The 19,016-nt window shown below is 33.1% G+C and overlaps 1 pseudogene; it reads right to left on the reverse strand.

Annotated features, from left to right (window-relative positions):
- Positions 1-11,950: 11,950 nt before the first annotated feature.
- Positions 11,951-14,388, reverse strand: LOC117980822 (glyceraldehyde-3-phosphate dehydrogenase-like; annotated as a pseudogene).
- Positions 14,389-19,016: the final 4,628 nt, after the last annotated feature.

The following is a 19,016-nucleotide window of genomic DNA, read 5'->3' on the forward strand; positions in this document are numbered from 1 at the left end:
CATAACGTTAAATTTCCTTTCAAAACTTAGCAGCCTGAATGGTCTGCATTAAGGCAAATGGAACTGCTGTTTTATTGTCAGAATTAAATAATTAATGCAGTTAACAACATCTGCATAGATTAAGTAATTCAGCCTCATGGGTTTTGTTGATAGCAGTAATTTTAAAGGCAGCATAAAATGGTTTTAGTCTGATTTATGGAGCGTAGCTCATGCTGCCAGAGCCGCATGGAGTTCATTGACTGAAAAACTCCAAGGATCACTCAGGAGGATTGCCGTAGTTCTATAGTCAACAATCTCTTATGAATATTTTATAAAAATGTCTATGTATAAAGAAAAGGAAAGTTCAAGCAATGAGGTCCTCTGTGTACAACTGAACTCCAGCATATAAAAATAGATGATTGATCTCTTCAAACCCTTGTTAAAGAAAAATTAAGACTGTCAGTTTTTAAAATAAAATATGCTTTAACATTTTTATCATGTAATCTTTATTTTTAGTACCAAAATGCAGACTAGAAGAGCATTTGTTGTGGTAATGATACCTGATTTTCAAAAACAAACAAAAAAACCTGAAAAGAAAACACATTCCATTTCATATTTCAGCAGAAGGAAGTGGTTTTGTTTTGTTTTGATTTTAAATCTTGTCCTAACATAGCAGCACGTGACTTGGTGTGGTTATAATGTCATACATTTACATATGTTGGATTAATTGGAACCTTGTACAATGGTGAAATGCAGCTCCATGTCAACAAATCTAATTAAATGCTTGTAGTATCTATGCAGTTGGAAATAACCACTCGCTCTTTTCCAGTGAGTAGAAATGTGAGCTAATTATCCAGCAGAGCATATCTACTTATTTTACTCACTAAAATACATTGAGCATCTCCATACAAATACCATACTGGTTTTCAGCAAAAATCTAGGGTTTATGTCGCTATTGAACAGACAAGAGAAGCATACATCATAACTCCAAAAAAGGAATGGTCTAGTCATGACATAGTGTCGGGGTTCTAATGGAAGTAGGAAACCACAGTGGTTGGGAAAGCTTCCTGGGGGTGATAGGATTTGATCTAAAGATTAAATAATGAGTGTGATTTGTGTTAGAAGCAAGAAGATAATGGCTTCAACAGAAACAAAGATGCTAAGTTAAGAGCAAATTAGATATGTTTGAGGGAAAGCTAGCAGATTATTCTCTCAAGAATAGAGAAGACTCATGCCAGGAAACAGTGGGAGAGAGTTAGAAAAGTAGTTTGGACCAGACTAGAAAGCATCCTGAATGCCTTGACATGCAAGAAAGCTGAGTAAGCTGAGGTTGGACAGATGAGTTTTCACTGGAGGTATAAAATAAATATGGGAAAATGTAACATGCGAATTCCTGCAAGGTGACTACAAAGAAAAAAATTATTAGAAGCTTGTTCACTTACATAAAAACCATGAGAGTTGTGCAGTGGTTAGTTGATCAGGATAAATTGAAACGTTGTACTATGGAACATACGTGTTGACTCATGCGTATAAGCATCAAACACTTTTAGCATCTACTATGTGCTAGGGACAGGTATGAGTATTTAGGGTTTACATTTAAATGCTATTTAAAATGTTAGAAACATACTATGTATTAGTGGCAGCATAAAGAATATATATTTTTCATCACTGTAAAACACAATGTAGAATCAATACTCAACTGTTCTTAAAGTTAATGTAGATAACGGGTTGATGGGTGCAGCAAAGCACCATGGCACGTGTATACCTATGTCACAAACCTGCACGTTCTGCACACATATCCCAGAACTTAAAGTATAATAATAAAACAACTTGGATTAAAAATTGAAAAAAAGAGGTTTAGGGTTAATTACAAAGCCTAATTCAGATATTTTATGTATAATTTATTTAAAAAATTTTTTTAATCTATTTTGAGTTTTTACTTGTTCAATAGAACTGCCATTAAAAAGCTAGAACAATTGTGATGAACTGAAATGGTATGAAAAACAATGAGTGTAAGTCATTTTAAATTAAACTAAATTATCTTAAAACTTTGGCAACTAATATCAACCAGTGACTTCTAGTAAGACAGGGAACAATAAATAATAAATCACTTTTTTAAAAAAAGTGCATATCAATTTATTACTCTGTTTCAGACTGTCCCTCCATTGACGTACATGTGAAAGAATAAGTGTGATTTGTGTGTGAGATATATATACATGTGCATATATTTATATATCTCACTTGCAAATAGATAAATGATAGGTGTAAAAGATAAAAATCACTAAACTATAAGTAAACATATCAAATATAAGTATAATATAATTTTTAACTTATATTCTTTAGAAACCAGAACTGAGTATTTCAATTCCCAGTGTCTAAAATATGACAGTGTGGAATTTTATCCTTTGAGTAGATTTAAAAATGGATTCATATTTGTAGTGAAAAATATTTCTTTGTAATTATTTAGGCAAATACAAATTTTAAAAAATAAACTTCCCTGTTATATTTAATGATACTATTTCAGATAAAGTTAAAATGGCAAATATTCCAATCGTACATGTGTGTGTTAATCATTGCATTTCACAAGTCTAGTTTTACATTCTAAAATAATTCACATTCTAGAAAGATATTAGAATTTTTAAAAATTTAGCACTTGAAACAAACGCCTTTCACAAACACATTTTGTAAAATAAAATATTAAATGAATTTAACCAGGGTAATATTTTAAATTTTTTTGGCTGAGGGATTTTAGTAAGCTCCTATGAGGCATGTTTTCTTTTGCTGATGGGCTGAAAGATAGGATGATTCAATGACTTTGATGTGCTTTTATCAAGGTACATCAAGACTAAAATCAACACCATCAAACAAAACTATTTTTTTATTTTGTTTTCTTAGGATAAAAGAAAGCATATGCCTTTGGATTAAGAAAAAAACAAAGCAAAACCAAAACAATAAAGTTTGCCTGCGATAGGCAGGTGAGTCAGAGGAGTGAAGTCCTGCTTAGTGAATCATTCCAAGAGGTATTTTGTTTAGCTGTTTCAAGACTCATGCCTCCACCCTCCCCCAACCATTTTTTTAAATATTGTAGTAAAGAACAAAGGCGATCAACAGGAAAAGCAATATAGTAATTAAGTAGTAATTGGTAGAAGCGGCTTTGGGGTTAAAATTAATACAACCAGCATGATGTACATTAAGACTGTATAAATATTTAAGGAACTACAGCCTGCTTGGAGATGTAAACCGATTAGCAAAACATTTGAATCTGGAGATTCAAATGTTTCAGGTAGATAAAATAAACAGAGACTGCTTGTTGGAAATATGATCAGTTTTCGTCCTGGGAGTGCTGTATTTTTTTTATTTTAATCATCAAAATAAAACACTTTTGATGTTTTGTGTAAAAGGTTTTATATTGCATCTAACGCAATGCAGGAAATGGAATCACAAATGAAATCATTGCAGATGTTTTTCTTTTCTTGTCAGATCATGTATTATAGGTGGAATTCTGGCCTTTCACATTGAAATTAAAGGGAAAGTATAACACAAGAAACTGAAAACTCATCCTTCAGGATTTTCTTTGCTGGTAATATTGATACATAAAAATTTATCTACGGGCAGGAAATCATTTAAAGGTAAAATAGTTATTCTTCATTTCCAGCAATTCAAATGATATAGTCAATGTAATTGAAAATAATTAATAGAGGCATTATAACTTCTCTTTAATCCATTTCCTTTCTCTTACAAAATCTACTATAGGAATTTGATATAAATTTCAGGATTTAATATTTAACATTTAGATGAAATTTTTAAAAACAGAACTATTAATTGAATGTTGGGCAAATATATGCATGCTTATATTTAATTAGACAAAATGTCTAATAATTTAAAGGTATTTTATAATTTTTACCTGAACCCTTTTGTAGCACACAGCATTAAACTTGACAATGTTTAGAATTAACACTAGGTTCTGAGTTATATTCACACAAGATCAAAATACCCACATGAATAGGGACACTTTCGTAATCATTTGGGCAAAACTAAATGTTCAATATAAACACATTCTGTTGATTCAACAAATTAATCATTAACTCACAAAATTAGTTAGCATCAGGTGTACTGTGAATTATGAGATACCTACCTTACATCAGAATTCCTCAGCAAAGATCTATATATTTAGTATCTTTATACTCAGTTCCCGTGAAAACATTAATTTTTGCTAGTAGAATGCATCTGTAGAGAATACACACCCATACCAAGGCCAGTACATTTAGGTTCCTATTTGCAATTTTAAATTTGTATTTGTAGAAATGCCAAATAAATGTTTTGAACAAGAAAAGAATGATAGAATAGCCAATAATTGTCAGTGAATACATCAAAGCTTTTCTTTCTACTGACAGAGCACTGGGGAGAAATGCTTATAAAAGGGGGTTGTAGTCAGAAGACTTTCTCTCTAATTGATATTAGGCACTATGTGGGTCAGGAAACAAGCTAAGACAACGATCCACCAAGAATACCTTGTCCTAAATATGTCAGATATTTAAGTTTTCTTTTTATTGTTTATGTTTTCTACATCTTCTCCCTGGCCTATTTTTCTTACTTAAAAATACAACAAAACAAACTATCATTCCATAGCATTGATTTTTAGCTCTTGGCCATACCCAATCTTAGACTATTTTCTCAATATTATCTTTTTTGGAATACTACATTCAAAATTCTTGTTGTTAATACAAATAGGGAATTTTGATGTTCTTTTTAAAACAAGCCATTTTGTTTATTTTAAAGGAGAAATGTATACAGTTATTAAAGCATTTTAGCTTTTCTAAATTCTGCTTCAAAGGATTGTATCATGTATATCATGACAAACATGTAGATGGAAGAATATAGTACTTTTGTTTACATGCTGGTTGAAAGAGGCATCAAGTTAAGAGTAATCATTTGCATTTTCCTTTTACACTTTTGCTTGTAAGTGTAGCAATATATCTTTGCTGATTATAAAGGCATTTGCTGACCTACCCACCACTTTGCCTAGCACAAAAAAATTCAATATTCATTAATCATACAAACATGAGCTTATATTAAATGTGCAATAGATGTTATAAAGATAATCTATGTTAATTCACTCTCAATTTAGGAAAACAAAATTTTACCTATCAATATCTAGTAAATAGTAGGGTAATAATTAATTCTATATTTTACACAAAAGGCAAATTCAGTAACTCTTGATCATTCCTAGCATCAAAAAATAAAATGTGTCCCATCAAGTAGTGTGTAGTAGATGACGGATTTTTCGTTAGTTATAGTAATGTATAAAACCCTTCTGTATGTTGCAGTTCTCTCCCATGTAACTCATTAAAAGCAGTGTCAGTTAAAGGCTCTTGCACATCTGACAGCAGTAGGAAATACCTCCGTAACTTCCCCACTGACACCTGTTCTCTCTGTTGATTTATACCAACTGAATTTTCTCATGCCAGATACTTAAAAATTCCAAAACATATAAATGATGGAATCATAAGGTTTGATAGATAGGGCTAACACATCATTTGGACCAGCCTTTTATCTCTGATGCAAAGAAGGTCAGATAATTATCTAGCTAATTTATTTCAAAATTGTATTTATGTGAAGTGCATAATTTATTTCTTATTGTTTAATATTTGAAAGAATTATTACCCTTCTGCTGGGAAAAAATATATTAAAATATAATTCAGTTACCATAGGAAAACAACTGGAAGTTGAGTATATTGTCTACCATCATCAGATTTTGCACTGCAGCAAAATTATCCCTGCTGTAATGATAGAAAATTACATGGATATTTACTGAGCATTCACTATGTGACAATCCCCAAAATAAAAGTTATTCTTCTAAACCAATATGTTCTGAGTTTAGACAGGTAATAAAAATATAAAATTTCATAGATCTATCATTTTAGTTGCTTTGTTTTAATGCCTCAAATTAAGAGTCACAAAAGGCACTTCCATTTTGTGGTTTGCTAAAATTAACATATCATAGAAAATGTTTAAATATGTGTGCTAATAACATAGCACTAATTAGTGTCTCTCTTGTTAAGAATTTCTTATTTTGTTGTTACTGGAATCACAACAACTTCATGGATATTTTAATATTAAAAATGTTATAATTGTCTACCCCTTAAAGTTTTTACTGAGACCATGTAAGCCCTGAAAAATTCCAAGAAAAATAAGCATATATAGAAAATAGTCTTTGCAGCCATCTCCAGGAGTAGAGAACAGAAGAATTGCTAAAGGAGAGTGAGACTTTCCAAGATGAGGACCTCGCCTGCGAACAGCTGAGCCAAGATTGCAGATAAAAAAGACCCCACAGATTTTTCTTCAACATAAAATGCATTTAAAGCAGAAAACTGCAATGACCACAAATGGGACAGCCACCAAACAAAAATAGGAGGTGAAACCTGAGATTATAAAGAATATTAACGTAATTTTTTATAGTTAAAAATTAAATTATTTCATTACTTAATATTTTATAACATAGGCCTACTAATACTATGTAAAGTTGATAAATAAGAAAATTTATTTTAAAAAATATAATATAAGTCAATAAGCTAAGCAAAAAACATCTAAAATTAAATCTCCATTTGATTCAAGCATCAGACTACACAATGTGAGCTACAAGATCTGGTATTAGGTAAGAGTGGCCTTTGTTTCTCTTGACAAGAACAAAGTAATAAAACACAATGTTTTAGATATTTTTGACACATTTGAGAGAATTATCTACCAGATAGAATATGAATAGAGATGACTGAAGGAATAAAGGATTACAGAATTCAGGTCAAGTTGGGAATGACTGAGAAAATTCAAGGAACATGGAAATTATTTTGTCAGACATTTCTTCTTTCATTATACATGAGAAAAGTAAAATCTGAAGCCATTTTTAGAAATAAAGTTTCTTTATATTACCTTGTTCAGTTGAAAAAGAAATATGGCAAATGTACACATAGGGGTGTGTGTGTGTGTGTGTGTGTAAGTGTATATGTGTTGGTCATGGTGTGAAGATGTGCAGCCGCTCCCAGTCATATGTGGTATATGGTAATGATGAGGAGGCAGGAGTTGTTCTGCAGCACCCTTGAGGGCATTGGCAAAAGGAAAATAATAAGCCCCTGAGAGTCCATATCCCTTTAGCAGTATATGAATTTAATATAATGGAAAAAGAAGTTAAAGTCAGAGGTGGAAACAGGTAACACTATGCAAAGATGGAACGAAACATAAAAATCTGCTTCTCTAGTAGTAAATTTGATAAGATAAACAATCATATTTTGTCTACAAATTATTAAGCATAGAATATATAATGATAATTATAACAGTCACTGGTTCAGCCACCATCTTCCTATGTTATATTTGGTATTATGAATGAATGAAATTGGCAATATGATTTAACAGTTGTGCCTTCAATGTCATGCTATTTAAAAATAGTGGTCAGAAAACATTTCTATCATATTTTTCACTGACATATCAGTAGTGGTATCAGATTATGCAAGCAAGTAGATGTTATATGAAACCAGATATTACCTCTTAATAAGCATGGGCAGGTTTCTGAGTTCTGTGTTTCAGTTTCCTCAGCTGTAAACTTGACAATTCTAACATTATTTCCTCATGTACATCAGTTGAGATAATATACTGAAACTGTCTGGTACCATCAAGGGAATATAGTGAGCGAGTCATAAGTAGCAGTGGAAAAAAAGAAGAAGAATAGAGTAAGAAAAAGAAGATTGGAATGCCAGTGTTAAGAATACACACACACATAACACAATTTTAGGTTTCTATTTATTTTCTGAAGTCATTTTTAGACCAAAGACTCTTTGAACCATTTTATTTTTGTGTAATCAGAACAAACTACTAGTACAAGGCCTGTCTCTCCTCTGAAAGGGACATAATTATAGTACTTAACTCTTAGACTGGTGAGGATTGGCTTACTAAGCATATGGAAAGTGCTTAGAGCAGGGCCTGGAATAAATAAGTGTTTCATAAATGTTAGTTATTGCTACCTTTTGTAATATTTTCAACCCCATAAAAACATTCAAGTTAGAGACACACACTTCTAGCTCCTATAAAACAAAAAGTACAGAAAGAAAAATAAATTAATAGATGTGATTTGGAAAGTATTATTCCTATTTAACATTTGCTTTTCTTTCAAATTTTATATTTAGATCTGCTTTTTCTGACCTGTGCTGAATTACTTAAATAAAAATAATAATAACATAAGTAGCACTTATTGAGTTCTTATGTCTAGGCATTTTCCTGAGTACTTTACTTGATTTATAGGATTTAATCCTCCCAGCATTAGATAGAAGTAGGTACAGTAATTCTTGCACTATTGCAGAAGAGGAAATTGAAGCTCAGAGTTAAGTAATTTGTCCCATGTCATAGGGCTAGTAAGTTAAAAGAGCTGAAATCAAAAGATAGTTACAATTAAACGCTCCTCAGTTAAAGTGTATATTCCCCTATTCAAACAATCCCTAAAGATCTTCAGTTTCCAAGTAATGATGAATAATCTAATACCCAATGGCCAGGTAAGAGAAATTTAGGAGTTGTTGAAATGAGCCTATGAAAGTTTCTGGCCTACTTGTTCTTCTATTCAAAACCCAGCTATATAATCTGTTGTTAGCCAGTAAGAAGCCTTAAGCTATCTTAAAAAAAAAGGTTTGTATTTCTACTGAAGATGTTATACATTTTTTACTACTTCTACTAAACTAATCCAGAAATAAACATACTAAATTTATAGAAAGTTGTCAAAAACCCCTAGAATTCTACAAGCATTGAAGATATATTCCCTAACACTGCAATTACACACTTCAGTTAAATTCTGAATAAGTAGCTTAGTATAATATTAAAATATTACTCCATTTTTATTGTATAATCATTCTAACATGAAGCTCTATATTTCTAGTTTTAAGCTAGCAGGCAGCTTAACTAGGCCATTCAAAAAAAAAAAAAAAGCCCATTGTATATGAATAGGGGGCAGTGGCCTGCTTCCCAAAATCCCTATGACAGAGAAACCAGAAACAATTCTTTTTTTTTTCACTTTTTTTAAATTATACTTTAAGTTTTAGGGTACATGTGCACAACGTGCAAGTTTGTTACATATATATGCACGTGCCATGTTGGTGTGCTGCACCCATTAACTCATCATTTAACATTAGGTGTATCTCCTAATACTATCCCTCCCCCCTCCCTTTGTAGGGACATGGATGAAGCTGGAAACCATCATTCTCAGCAAACTATTGCAAGGACAAAAAACCAAACACCGCATGTTCTCACTCATAGGTGGGAATTGAGCAATGAGAACACATGGACACAGGAAGGGAACATCACACACCAGAAACAACTCTTAAAGCTCAGGAAACAAAGTGCTTAATGATCTGACTTTCTCTCTGTTTTTCTTCAGTTTTTTTTGTTTGTTTTTGCTTTTTTTTTTTTCACTTCCACCTTTGAACCAGTCTCAACATCATGTCAATCCAATCATTTCTCCATATGAGACTGTAGGAAGTATTTCCAATATTTTTCCCTCTCAATTCCCCACAATTTATACTTTTACATGCTATAACAAAATGCTGCACATATCTCTCCAAGGAAAATACTATTTCTTATGAGAATACTAAGTAATAATGGTAATAAAAGCTAATATTTACTGAGTGCTCACTGGGTGTTAAATACACCCTTGAAAAGGCATCATCCCATTTCTTTTCACTGAGGTTTACTGTGGTATAATTTTTATTCAGTAACACTCATACCTTTTTAGAGGTACAGTGTTTTGTGTGTGTGTGTGTGTGTGTATGTGTTTTCAAATTACTACAATAGACATAGAATACATCCATCACACCCATAAGTTCTGTTGTTCCCCTTTGTGGTCAATTTCTCCTGCCACCCACAACCCCTTTGCAACCCCAAATCTGATACCTATCTTTATTGGCTAGAAGTTAGTAAGTGGCTATAAGTGGTGGAACCCCTATTGAATTCCACAGCTGTCTGACTCTGCAACTCTTACTCCTAGATATTCTATGCTTCTATCTCTTCAGAAGATAATTTTCCTTATTAATTCATGAATGATCTTAAAGAAGCTCTTTGAATTTGCTTATTTTATTTTTAAATTAATATAATCAAACATAGTAAGTTATAGGGTGAGGTGAATTAAAACATAATACTAAAGTGTGGATATAACCAACTTAGTAATTGCTAAAACTATGGTAAGTAGGGAGAAATATAAAGTTGAACATTGCAGCATGGCAGGATCATTCTCAACATATCAATGTCTGTGTTTTCCTTAATAGTTTCTCTTTCTCCCTGTTCAAAGGGGTATTAAAAGCAGGCCCTTTGAAATTCTATGCCTCAGGATGTTTTGCAGAAAAAATCACAGAGACAGTCAAACTCCTTTAAAAACTGGAGACTCAGAGGAGATGATACTATGTGTATGAGTAGGAGAAAGAGAAGTACTTTGGGGAAGAAGGTAAAAGGCAGGCTTTCTAAAATGAAGTAAAAGACAGGAGTTGAGAAGTTCTAGAATAGCTGAGATCTTTGTATCGCTTAGTGGCAGCAACCCACAGAGCTTACAAAGTTTGATGTTTCGTCAAGAAAGAGAAAATATTTGTCACTATGGTTTCTCTGATATCTATGAATCAAAAGTGTTGCAGAAGTAGCTATGCTGCCAAATTATAAATGCCCATACAAACGGAGAAGTTCATGTCTTGCTGGTAACCTGTGGGCTGACAAAAGACCTATGGTCTACTGACATTTACCATGTATTATACATGCATTAACACGTCTAATCCTCTCAACCCGATGGTATTAGAATTTATCCCATTTCAAAACTGACAGAACAAAGACAAAGAAATGCCAAGATTTTTTGCTCGAATTCACACAGTATCTAAAGAACAAACACACAATTTGAACCCAAACAAGTTCTATCCGGAAAGCTTATGTTATAGTGCCTAAATCAACCTAAATTTCAGGGACTTTTCTTTAGTCTGAAAGAGGAAAATTAATATAAACAAGATTGACATTTTGGAAAATTTCCTCAAATATAGGATTGAATTTTGATTTATTAAAATAGTTAGAAAAATGTGGTATTCCTTATGCCACTGTGTGTGTAGACATAAAGGTATTCCCAATACATTAGCAGTATAAAATTTGATACCCTTGTAAGAACCACGTAAGCATTTCAGAGGAATTTTTCATGTTATTAAAAATGAATAACTTATTACTTGAACATAAATTTAGTTTCTTTTATCAGTGGTCAATATTAATAAGTAATTGTTAAGTTTCCTTTTTTCCTTCAAAACTTAAGAATGAAGTCTCTTTTTATAATAATGTGACACAATTTAAATTAATTGAACAGATGTTACATCAGCATGGCTGGTATGGGTAATTTATGTATTCTAGCCATACCATTTTCCCTCAGCCTTAAGGTTCTACTGTACTTATTTATTCCCTTCTGATAAAATAACATATTTCTTTTGTAATTACAAAATGGCTTTTATTTTATTCTTATAATAAGGCATTTATTGGTTTATTTGTTCTTCAATGATCTAACAAAGCTATGTGGGGAGCCCACAATATGTCTGACATTCCTTAGGTATTGGACATAAAAAGATGAAGATATATTTGTAACTTCCAAAAGTGTCCAGTCTTATTGGGTGATAGGTAAATAAATAAGTAACTAAAATAAAAAGTAATTAAAAATAATAAGATAAAAAGACCATGTTCATTTGCTCATTCAACAAATATTTATTCATTATATATGTACTATTCCAGGGGCCTGGGGACAAAAAAGATAGATAGATAGATGATAGATGATAGATAGATAGATAGATAGATAGATAGATAGATAGATAGATAGATAGATGATAGATAGATAATAGATAGGAATATAAAAACAAATCCTTGCCCTCTTAGATTTTTATTTGATGTGAGACCATCAAGAAACGAACAATGTTTGGTGATGGAAAGTGTCACAGAGAAAAAACACCTTAGAGGAGTACTGCCTAGTGACAATGTGACTGTGAGGAAAGAGTTAACATAGCAGGTCTGATTGGTCAGTCCTTGAATGGCTCCTAGGGAATCTGCAAACCTGATTGACTCTTGGTCAACCCCTGGGAATGTGACCCTAATTTTTTTTCTGTTACTTATTTATTATGTTGTATAAGCTTAGAGCAATTAGTCATGCTTCAACAGATTATCAGATTTATCCAGATTGTTTTGTACATCCTGATTGTTGATATACCTTCTTTCATTGCTGAGGTCCTGAGTTTCTGTTATCATGCTAGATGGTCAACTTCACGTAAAATCCCTGGGTGCTGAGACTCAAGCATGCTTCCCTGGGTGCAGATACTTCATACAAACGCCTGGCTATGTTTGGGGAAGGATCCTAGGATCATGCCAAGTTTTTTGGTTTGGGGTTCTTTTTTTGTTTGTTTTGTTTTGTTTGTTTGGCTGGGCACAGTGTACTTTATTAATGGCAAATGGCAAGGTAGGGCTCCCAAAGCCCCTTCCATTCTTCAGAGGGCCTGGGATGGAAACCATGTCAAGGAAGGGAGATTTTCAATATGTTAGAATGTGAAAACTCTCCAGTAGCTGAGAGTCTCTTGTTCTCCTTCTGGTGCTGGTGGTACAGAGGCCACCTTGGTGGTACAGAGGCCACCTTGGAGGCCATGTGATCTAAAAAATCTACCACCCCATTGACCCCATTGCTTTAACCAAATTAATTGTCACACTGGGATACAAGCTTGACCAAACAGTCATTGAAGGTAAAACCAGCCCCGGCATCAAATGTGGAAAAGTAGGTGTCACTGTTAAAGTTATAGTAGATGACCTGGTCCTCAGTGTAGCCAAGAATGCCTTTTAGGGAGCCCTTCAATGGCTGTTTCACCACCTTCTTGATGTCATCACATTTGCCAGCTTTCTCTAGACACCAGGTCAGATCTTCAACCAACACATTGTGCAGACACAAAAGGCCATGCCAGCGAGCTTCCCATTCAGCTCAAGAATGACCTTGCCTGCAGCCTTGGCAGTGCCAGTAGATGCAGGGGATAATTTCTGGGCAGCTCCATGGTTATCTCACCACATTTTGCCAGAGGGGCTATCCAGGACCTTCTGGGTGGCAAAGATGGCACAAAATGTAGTCATGAGTCCCATTAAGATGCCATAGCTCTCATGAATAGCCTCAGCCAGGGGGCTAAAAGTTGGTGATGCAGGAGACATCACTGACAATCTTGAGGAAGTTTTTGTACTTCTTATTGTCTGTGCCCAGCAAAAACATGGAGGCATCAGCAGAAGGGGCACAGATGACCTTTTTGGCTTCATCTTTCAAGTGAGCTCCACGTTTTTCCAAGATAGTGAAGATTCCAGTGGACTCCAGAACATATTCAGTACCAACATCACCCTATTTGATATTAGCAGGGTTTCACTCGTGGAAGAGGAAAACGAGATTTAATTCATGACAAGTTTCCTATTTTCAGCCTTGACTAGGCCATGAATTGTGCCATGGGTTGACATAGTTGAATGTGTGGACCATGTAGTTGAGGTCAAGAAAGGGGTCATTGATGGCAACAATATCTACCTAGCTGAAGTTAGCCCTGATGACCAGTCACCCAATACAGCCAAATCCATTTACTTGAGCCTTCACCATCACATCTCAGGGACACGGCTGGCACTGCATGAGGAAATGTATCTCTCTGTCAAATGAGAAGGATCAGAGATCCAGGATCATGGTGCTATGAAAATGCTCCTAGAGACGACACATTTTGGGGCTGGGCACTGAGGGGAAGGGGCTATGTCTGGCTTGCATTACCTTCTGTGATAATTGATTGTTACCTGCAGTTCTTTCTAAAATGCTGGGTCACACTTCCACTTCAGCTTGGAGTGACCATGCCACTTCCTGCCAGCCAGCTACAACTGATTAGAACAATGTAGACAATGGCCCTCAAATGGATCCAATTGACTTTTTTTTTTTTTTTGAGGATTAGGATTTAGGAAAAAGTGAGTCTCAGCAGTAAGATTTAAGTATGAGGGGAAGTATATCTTCATAAATAAAAAGGCTATTTTCTGTAAACTAAACGAGAAAATCTGGACTGCAGAAAGAGAGAGGAAAGAAGATATAAATAGTAATCAGGATGAGAAACTAATCAGCCACAGTATCTGGGGCTCATGAAGCCAGAGGGGTAGTTCTGGTTTGTGAGACCAATCTGTGCCTTTGGACTTGAGTCTTGTAACAATTTTGTATCTTTCAATGATTTCATAACTAATTTTAATAGGTTTCTTTTCCCTAAAGCAAAATCATCCCTAATGGGTTTGGATCCATTTTAAGTAACTACATATACTATGAATGACTACGTAAACTATGCCAAGAAATTTGCAGATTATTCTATATAAAACTGAATAATAGTACCCTTTTAAAAAAATGTAATTGGAGAAAGACAATTCTAACAATAAAGTAGCAGATGAAAGAGATGGAGGAGAAACTAGATAAAAAGTGAACTATTAGGAAGAAATCTTAGAATTACAAGGAAATTCTAGTTTTCATGGTTCATAAAAGAATAAAGTTTGGAAGCATTCTTACAAATTTCAGACTGAATACAAGTTGTATATTCATTTCTAACACTTGAAAAAAATCACTAGGGTGTTTGCCTTCAAATGTTTGCAGGTGTGGGTAATTAAAATACCACATTACTTTCATTTGATTGTGTAAGCATTCTCATGTCTACAAGTGATTCTAATCAACTTCACTGACTATGAGGGAGAATCCTCTATAATTAAGAAAACTTTATGTACAATTATTAGAGTTTAGAATAATTCATATTGCATTCCTAATTATTATTTGTATCTACTTTAACTTCCATTTTTCTTAGGGAATAATAATTTACTAAATGATCAAAATAGTTTTCATTCTTTTCTAATGAAACTATTTAGGAATAAATAGAAAACAGTAAAGTATTTCAAAAATTAGCCACACATAATCATAATCGTAATCATAAGCCCACACATAATTATTTATTAAATAAAATAACATTTCAAGTTTTTTAAAAAATTTATTCTTTATTAGATTTCTAGGGTCATTTTGGTATGAATAAATCTTCCTTCATCTTGCAAAGGATACACTGTGGCTAAGAGCGGTAAGTTTAGACTTGATCTAGTGATCAAGATGGTGCTATCCAACCAGTCCATGGGAACATATATAACGTATAATACAACTTAGTAGTGAAGAGAAAAGCTTTGGAGTTATAATCACCAAGATTCAAGCATTGATTAAATTTCCAAGGCTAAGTATCATCATGTATAAATCGAGGTTATAATTTTTACTTCATAGAGTTATTGAGAATTAAATGGGGCAATATACATACAGATCCTGGTACATACTATATATTAAATGAATAATTGTCATTACTATAATACTTATATAAATGGGCTTCTTCTCTGGGAGAGATTTTTATGGTATAGAAGCTAAGGTAATGTAATAAATTGCAATCATGATTCTTGAAATTTCCCCTTTATTTCAAATTGCCCATTTTGAAAAAATAAAATGGCATTGATGGTTAAAAAATATAAACCTTGAATTTCAAAGGACAGTTAACACAAATTAAACTAGTTCAACCTAACCATTTTGACTCTGTATCCAGTAGAACATAAATTTCAAACAGAAATATTACAGGGTTTCATCTCCAGAAATTCCCAGACATAGATTTGAGGTGATTTCTAGGAATATTGAATACAATAAGCTAATTCTCAGGCAAGTCATTCTCAGCACCCTCTCCAAGTTACACCACAAGAATCTCAGATGTCTCAGGACAAATTCTAAGACTTTTTCATCCACAAATTCAGTGCATGACTTTGTGTCTAACATGCACTAAGTACTCAATACATAATAATGAAATTATATAATTAATGATTAGCATACCAAAACCAAATTGATTAGCATTGTTACTATTTTGTTAATTATCTCTACTGTGAGTTGTATGTAATTTGAATTTTTATTCCCATTTATGATAGAGAGCTTTACTTTCAAATTATTTTTTGTGATCTGTGACAAAAATGGAAATAAGGCAAATTTATTTACTTTAAAAGATGAAAAAATTGAATGCCTTTTTTACTTAGATTTATACTCATTCTCAGACTTTTCAAAACATTTCAGACATTAAGACTTGAAATTAACATTAAGACTGTAAACTAGTTCAACCATTGGAAGTCAGTGTGGCAATTCCTCAGGGATCTAGAACTAGAAATACCATTTGACCCAGCCATCTCATTACTGGGTATATACCCAAAGGATTATAAATCATGTTGCTATAAAGACACATGCACACATATGTTTATTGCGGCACTATTCACAATAGCAAAGACTTGGAACCAACCAAAATGTCCAACAATGACAGACTGGATTAAGAAAATGTGGCATATATACACCATGGAATACTATGCAGCCATAAAAATGATGAGTTCATGTCCTTTGTAGGGATATGGATGAAGCTGGAAACCATCATTCTCAGCAAAATATCGCAAGGACAAAAAACTGAACACCACATGTTCTCACTCATAGGTGGGAATTGAACAATGAGAACACATGGACACAGGAAGGGGAACATCACACACGGGGGCCTGTTGTGGGGTCGGGGAGGGGGGAGGGATAGCATTTGGAGATATACCTAATGTTAAATGATGAGTTACTGGGTGCAGCACACCAACATGGCACATGTATACATATGTAACTAACCTGCATATTGTGCACATGTACCCTAAAACTTAAAGTATAATAAAAAAAGAAAGATGAAATAATTTCAACATACAACTGATATGAATTCCAGAATTATAGAGATAATACGTAAGTAGATATTTTTAAGGCATGATGAAAAGATTTAAATATAAAAGAAAATTTTAAAAATTTAAAGAGAATTTAAAGGAAGAGAGAAAAAAATAGTTCGCAGAATGAAGCAGCACACAGAAAACCAAGGTAAATGAATAAATAATATGCATATATCAGTTTACATTGTAGTGAAAATGCGCAACATGACACAAAGAAAAAAATATTCTAAAGTACCAAAGGAAGAAAATAAAGAGAAAAGAAAGACTGATTGTCTTCAAGGAAATTACAACCAATTTTACTGCAGTTTTCAGCAAAACATTTGAAGCTAGTATACAAAGTAATAATATTCTAAAAATGTTTAGAATACATAGTTGTCAATCTAGAAATCCATACTAAAATAAATACATTGACATGTGAAAGCTAAATGAATATTTTCAGACGTTAAAAAAAAACAAAACAGAAATGTTATATTTCATGGACCCTCACTGAAAAAATGATGAATGAAAATATGTTAGTAAGGAACAAAAAAGAACTGAGAAAAAAGTTATAGATAAAAAAAGCAATAGTAAGCAAATAAATGGCTAAGAAATTTTATTAAATCTTAATCAGTATTTACTGATTAAGGGGGAAAAAACCACTGGTATTATAGGTAGGGATTAAAGCAAGTATAATAAAATTGAAAACAATATATTGAAAATGGGAAAAATAAATTAAGATAACCCTGTTGTACATTTTAAGTATGCATATAAAAAACCTTTATATTTAATTAGTAAATTTATTGTGTTTATATGTTTATATTAAAACATTTAAATGTAACCATTAAAAGTACATACTTGGACACCTGTAATCCCAGCACTTTGGGAGGCCTAGAGGGGGTGGATCCTTTGAGGTCAGTAGTTCGAGATCAGCTGGGCCGACATGGTGAAACCCTGTCTCTACTAAAAATACAAAAATGAGCCAGGCATGGTGGTACATGCCTGTAATCCCAGTTACTCGAGAGGCTGAGGCACGAGAATCGCTTGAACCAGTGAGGCACAGGTTGCAGTGAGCCAAGATAGCCTCACTGCAATCCAGCCTGGCCTACAGAGCGAGACTGAGTCTCAAAAAAAAAAAAAAAAAAAAGATAAAATGAGACTAAAATTTAAATGGATGATAGGATGGGAACAATAATCAGAGAAAAATAGTAAATGTAAAAATCCAGATGTTAGTAATAATATATTTGTTCTACATTTACATAAAATTTACACAAAAACAGTATACTTGGAAATATAATTAACTAGGAGATACGTAAAGAATGATCTATCTTTTTATCTTTATACATAGAAACTTATAGATCTCAAAAACACTAAGATGAATAAACAAGCTGTAGAATGAAAAGTATATCATGACACCATATCACGAGACTTCGAAAGAGATCCTGTTCTGTGTAGAGTCCTTGCGATCCACGATACACATATATGACAATCCAAAATGTTACTTATGTATACAAATAACACTAGTAAAAGTGTTACAACATGAATACCAATCAGTCTCACGGTAAGGGTTGCTTTTGTGAAGGAAGGAGTGGAATAGGATTGAGCACAGGTACCAAGGGAACGTTACCTCCTCAACTTTATCTGTAACACTTATTGACTCAAAAATAATTTTGAAATTATCAGGATGAAGCTGTAACATTTATTAGATTTTAGACTGTGGTTACATGGGTATTTGTAATATTAAGTTTTGGATTTTTTATGCATAGATATGTAATAATTATATGCTTTAATGAGAGCCTAAAATAATACACTGTTTTCCTTATTTATCTATGGAATACTGGAACATTAAGTTTCTTTAGTGAAATACCAAAGAAATAGAGTAACACATATCTTCTCCTAACTTCAATACAAACATTGTTATAATGCTTTATTTCTCAGATAAATAGTACTATTTCCAACTTTGAAATAGGTACTTCACATGGAAAGTCAGACTACTTACAGGTGTCCTAAAATCCTAGACTGGCTTAGATCCAGTAGTATTTTGCCTATTCCAAAATTGCAAGCATTATTTATGCCACGTGTATGAAACTACTGGTACATCTCAAAATTGCATCTTCCTTCCATTACCTCAATTCACTTGGGATCATTTCACAATGACAAGTATCTGCTTCTCTACTAGCTTAGCTCTCCTAAATCAGGAGATGTCAGCTCTTAAAAAAAAAAAAAAAAAGTATGTCTCTTCATAA

This window comes from Pan paniscus, chromosome 5 (assembly GCF_029289425.2).
Source record: "Pan paniscus chromosome 5, NHGRI_mPanPan1-v2.0_pri, whole genome shotgun sequence".
Lineage (NCBI taxonomy): Eukaryota > Metazoa > Chordata > Mammalia > Primates > Hominidae > Pan > Pan paniscus.